Source organism: Uloborus diversus, chromosome 3 (assembly GCF_026930045.1).
Source record: "Uloborus diversus isolate 005 chromosome 3, Udiv.v.3.1, whole genome shotgun sequence".
Classification (NCBI taxonomy): Eukaryota; Metazoa; Arthropoda; class Arachnida; order Araneae; family Uloboridae; genus Uloborus; species Uloborus diversus.
The window spans coordinates 27,537,700-27,543,699 of record NC_072733.1 but is presented as its reverse complement, the minus strand read 5'-3'; the positions used below and the strand labels follow the sequence as shown (position 1 = coordinate 27,543,699).

Here is a 6,000-nt window from a genome sequence, read left to right as displayed (position 1 = left end):
TTTGTTCTTCAATTTTTAATGAGAACTCGTTTCGGGAGAGAAACAAAGCAATGTCGTCTGGCCCTGTGAACCGTCTTCGAGAAGAATGTCCTCTCTGAGATGTGGGCAGCCGCACAGCAAACGATTGAGTATTTCCTGCAGCTGTGATGTTTTGGGTGCCGGGAAATCGGGGCAAAGCTTCGGATTTCTTCTGTTGGCGTTCGTGACGTAACCCTCGGCGAATGCCTATCGTCTGCCCTTATATGGTGGGCGAGCGTGGGATGCGCGCGCATCGCTGCGTCAAATGCACTGACACACACCGAGTCGCTCGGCCGCTTCGTTTACTACGAGATCGTTTTTTGTGGCGAGTGGCTTGTTTGGGATTTCCAGATAACGCGCTGGATTCGGCGTTTTCGGGGTAAGTTGTTTTCCCACTACTTTGGCCAATTTATTGGCCACACAATGCGTTGTTTTACCGTGAGGGTCACCGGCCGGTGGGGCGAAACGACGTGGCCCGATCATTTCGATCTTCCGGTCAAGCGATCGAACGGATGTGACAATATGCTCTGCCGCTGGTGTCTTGACCGGATTTCGGGGCTTGAATCTCCGGATCTACCGGATGATATTCAGATTACATGACACCTTATCCCGCATATGTCAATCGTACCAACTGACATTCATGTTTTCATTCTTTTCAGTCTCATCTTAAGAAATTTCATAAAGAGAAATATTGATTAGTTATTTTCAACCCAAAATGACAGACGAAAGTATAAGTATCCCGTATCCCGGTGCCTGTTGAATGCCGACAGTCTATTTTTATGTAGACTTTTCCATCAAAAACATCGATCGTCGGAGAAAATACACTCCAATACTTATAGCCTTTTATTAAAATTTTATGCGAGATTACTTCGTGTAGTCTTGACTTATTTAAATCGCAAATTCAGCTTTCTTACAAGTGGCTGACTTTCATTTTTCTCTTATTGCTGTTGATGATTCTAATCGAATTCAGATTGCTGTCTAAGTGCATTTTATTAACTGCCGTTTAGAGAAAGGAACACGTTTTAATTCAGCGCATGCAGTTCGGTCCTTTGAAAATGAAATGAGTCTAGCGGCAAGAAAATAAGTTGTTTTTATTTAGCGAGTCTTCAGTTTCTAAACACATTTTAATCGTAGCCAAAAATTGAACGTCAAGGCCAATTATGCTGACAATTTTATATTTAAATAGTGATATAGTGATTCGATACCAGTCATAAATAAGCAATTTTGTAGTAGTGTTTTGTTTTTTTCTATTCAAATGTCACTTTGTTTTTGTACTAGTAACCCCAAAATATTTTTACATTTTTTGAAAAGGTTTGACTGTACACATCCGATTGATTTTTTTTCAAGAAATGAAAGATCTTTGTAAAATAGCTGTAAGTACTTGTCATTTATATACCAACACTCTTAAGCAAGTTCAAGTAGCTATTGAATTAATATTCATTGCATTCATCGGAGATAATACATTTTAATTGATTACTTTTGCTTCAAATTATTGAAAGAAAAAGAAATGTAATTGATTTATAAAAAAACTTGGTCTCGTTTTTAAGTTGGAATCGTTTGTCTATCAAAACATTGCTTTTGCTTTAATTAAAAGTAATTGATTAAAACAACCTTCACTTCAACTCTTCACCAGTTTTATTATTTGAAAATTTGTTGTTTTGGAATTGTTTGAGAGCAATTAAAGGGGTAAAGTTCCTTACTTCTTATTCACAGATTTAAGATTTTATTACCTTTATTCAATTGTAGACAATCATTACTGTTTTGTGCTCCTAACTTTGCTATTGGTTTGGTATTTTTTAAAATACTCATTATTGCTTTTTTTTACTGTAGAAGTAAAAAATTTACATATCTTGAGTTATTTATTTATGATATTTGTTGGATTTCAATTTTCTCCCCCCATTGAAAGGAATTGTGACCTGAAATTTACTGTGATGGTTATTAATAAACAGTCATTACATACCTGCCAATTTCAGTTTCAACTTTCTTCATACCTATATTACATGTGTATCAAGTTTCGAAGAAACTGAAGGCAACAAAAATTGAACTTTTTGTTGCCTTAAATCACAAAGATAATTTTTAGAAAACATTTATACCCTCAGCTATTAACAAATAATGTATAATTTTTATTCAATTTCATTTCACATTTCGTAGACATTAGTTGACATTACTTTCATTTGGGGCAATTGAATTTAGATTCTCATGTTCTTCTTGATAGTTGAAAAAAATTACATTGGATTGAGATTTATTTTTTTAAAAATAAAAAAGTTGTAAAATATTTATATATATTTTTTCAACTATAACCATACGATGTATGTTGATTTCATGGATTTGGAGTTAAATTATGTTTATTTATTTGCTGTTGAAAATTATACCTTATAGTCGTAAAATGGTTTGTACTTTTGCAAATTAATTCTAGGTTTTGTTTAAATTCGTTCATAATGAAGATGTGATTAAATTACATATCAAATTCATTTTCAATTCTAGAAAACGTATTTCAAATGAAATATTTTGAAATTTATACCCAAATAAACCAATAGACAGAAATATTTCAAAAGTTAATACTTATTGGATAATTTTCCCATTGAAAACAAAGCGGTTTCTCACCCCCCCCCCCCCTCTTAAACTCAAAAATATCGATATGCAATAAATCGTTCATGGAATGATAGTTTAATATTTTTTGATATGTACAAGCCTACTTATTTTTTGGTCAATGCGCCCGTAGATAAGTACGAAGAAAAAGGAAATTTTAAAATCCCACGTTTCTTTTTACTCTAAGACAAAGGCTGACCGGAAACAGCGTCGTTCGTTACCCCGACCCATCACTGTCGTTAATGATGGTCCGTTTGTCTTGAGATTCATGGTTAAAGAACAAGTAGCTTTAAAATACGGTTATGATTAACCACTGCCAGGGCCAACCAAGGCGGGCCACTTGCCAGTTATGTCGCCGGGCCCCCCTCCCGCCCCCTCCCCCCTCCAAAAAAAGAAGAAAAAAAAAGGGGGAAAAGAGAAGGGGAAAAAGAAGAAATAAAGAGGGGGGGGGAATCAAAACTGCTTACTAAAAAAACAATTAACTTTATATTTAGTGCCACGACAGTAAATACCAAAAGAGTAAATTTTACTAAATCTTAACGTTTTCTCCTATTCGGAGTCCCCCCCTTTTTCTTTCTTCCTTTTCTTCTTTCTTTTCTTCTTTCTTTCTTTTCGTTTTTTTTGCGTCAGTGTCGCCGAGCCCCTAGTTTCCGACGAACGAGGCTGACATGGCCGCTCGTCGGGCCTGACCACTGCAAGACCACCCAGACTGATGTAATTTTACGAAACTGCAATGTTTTTTCATTTTCTGTTGGTTTAATTTATTTTAATTATAGTTTTCTTCCCTTTTCATTAAAAACGATTTTGAGTTTTCATCGGCCTTCAAAAGCATCGACAGATTTCGATTATCTAAGGGATTATTTCGTGTTTGGGCTGCTCATATTCATCGTGTTTTAGTTTTCGAGATTGCCAGGGGGAATAAGGGGGGTGGGAGGGTCTCTTTCGAAATTAACTTAAAACTACTCATTGAGAATTAGGATTTTAATGCTCTTAAATTTAAATTCGGAAAGTTCTCATTTTGGCTTCGGCCGCTTCCGAAATAAATTACTATTTACGCTCTTGAGAGCTCACCTCCCCCCCTTAGGCAATAAGGGGGGAATCTCCTCACAAAGAAATTTTTCAGATTTAATTTCGTCAAAATGAAACCTCTTATTAGAAGTGCTAAAAATTGAAGGTTAAGGTTTCAGATATTTTTTTTTCTGTTTCTGTATAATTGCCACGAGCACTCAAAGTTTCTGAATTGTTTGTTGGCAGCACTGTGATTTCTACAAAAGGCATTGCAGTGTTGAATCCTGGATATATTCGAATATTCTTTTCTCTGTCAATGTTGGATTTGGGAATGAGCCCCTTTTTGCTCAAGAACAATAATGGTTAATTAACTCGTTTCGATTATATGTGTGCGTTTTCGTGTTTACTACGCAATATATTTTTGAAATCCTTATATATTATTTCTGTAGCCTGTTTTTTGTTCCTACGCGAGATCTTCCTCCATTCTTGATCGATTTCTTTGATTTACACCTTATTTTAAAGCTCATCGTACAGGCTAATGACGAAAAAATAGACCCACGGTCTAAAAATTGTCTTTTATGTAAAAAAAAAAAAACCGTTTTAAAGCACCAGAATAAGGTTTTCGGTTATATTTATAACTTTAACTTGCACGGTGACCGACAGAGCTGAATAGCTCGATCGGCAGAGCGTTCGACTGGTATCCAGGAAAATCAGGGTTCGGGCCCATGTCCGTACAATCTGCATCAAAAAATTAGAGAAATATCGCGCATTACATGAACACTTAATAACAATGAATGACAGATATGAAGGAATAGAATAAATGAGATGGAAACGATCCATGCTTGTTATGAAACTTGATGCAGCATGGAGCTAAATTGATTCTTAATGGTAAAACTTTTTTTTTTTTTTTTTTTTTTTTTTTTTTTAAGCTTTGACTCCGGTCAGAAAATTAAGTATCAGGTTTAAGATTTCAGACTACAATGGAATTGTTTTTTGTTCAGAAAAAAATAATAAATCGTATATTGAAATATAGATTCTTCTAATGAGTTTTTGACCCTTTATACAAATAAAAAAATACTACCCTCAAATTGAAGGATAAAATATATTTTTTTCCTCTTCCTTCTGCAAAAAAACAAATAGCTTATCACATTTTTAAAAATCCATTCTCGTAAAACTATTGCGTTGGTCCCCAATTGTATGAATTTGCTTTTGGTGTCTGCAATTTTTGACAAAGAGTACTTTTCCAAATCAGTGGAAAATAATAATAATAATAAAAGGCTGCAAAGGCTATTTGTGTGAACGTCAAAGCTTTGAAAACTAAGCCTAGAATATTTTCCATTTTTACGGATGTGTTTTTAAATAGTTGAAAATAATAGATTCTGATTATTTGAAGAAACTTATTTTTAGTAAGTTAATCATTTGATAACACATTTTCTATCGATTTTTAAAAATTACTAAATGTTTCAATTTATAAATAAACGATATTTCTATAGTTAAATAACTATATGTTAATTGTGGTAAACTAAAAAAACTGGGTTGTGTGCAAAAATTTCCCAAGATTGAAAAAAAAAAACCAGCAAGCAGCAAGTAACCGACAGTAGATCTTCCCCACTTCGCACCTCATAAACTCCAGCTTTGAAAAATGCATAAATAAATAACTTGATAGATGAGATTTGTTTGTGTTCCAAACACGTATCTTACATTCGAAATTACTGATCCTCCACTATATTTTATAGGTACTTGCAGTGCTCAGTGTAGAAGAGCCATTGCACGAAACTAATCTTAAAACTGAATATTTCAGTGGTAAAACAACATTTTTTTAAATGTACTTCGGTAATTGCATGTCTCCAAAAAATGATTGATTTACCCTTTAAAATGTAGTACATATGACTCATTTTTCCCCTGAACTGGAGAGATGGGGTGTATTATTGAAGGCAGAACAATTGTACTTTTTGCATTCCACCCTTTCGTAATGTTTGGCTTTATTTGTATGTCACTTGTGGCACTGCTTTAGTGGTATTTATAAAACAAATAATCCAAAAATCGTAGGAAATGTTCCCACTTTTGCTTTAATCTGTGGAGTACCAAAAATGCAATGCTGGGGTTACATGCACCCCACCACTAATGTTAGAAAAAAAAAATCACTTCACCAGTTAAGGGTGAATGTAGTTTCTAGTTAGTAGAACATAACACTATAAAACTGGGGTGCTTTAAATTTTGCCACTAACTTTTGGAAACTTAATGTACAGTGACCTACTTCATCTCCGATGCATTTTTTTTTTAAACATAAAAGTAGATAAAAACACCGCTTTTTTTAACTTTATATTCATTTCAATATCACATACAAAACGCCATTCCAGTGAACATGTTTTTGTAGGGGGTCTT

At 34.2% G+C, this 6,000-nt stretch overlaps 1 protein-coding gene across 5 annotated transcripts in view; it reads left to right on the top strand.

Moving 5' to 3' along the window:
• The first annotated feature begins 288 nt into the window (after positions 1–288).
• The window catches only part of LOC129219338 (F-actin-monooxygenase MICAL3-like), a 178,598-nt gene continuing 172,886 nt past the window's right edge, over positions 289–6,000 (top strand). For all 5 annotated transcript variants that reach the window (XM_054853702.1, XM_054853701.1, XM_054853700.1 and 2 more), the window contains exon 1: positions 289–397. The gene's annotated coding sequence lies outside the window, so the exon portion shown is untranslated. The remainder of the gene's footprint in view (positions 398–6,000) is intronic.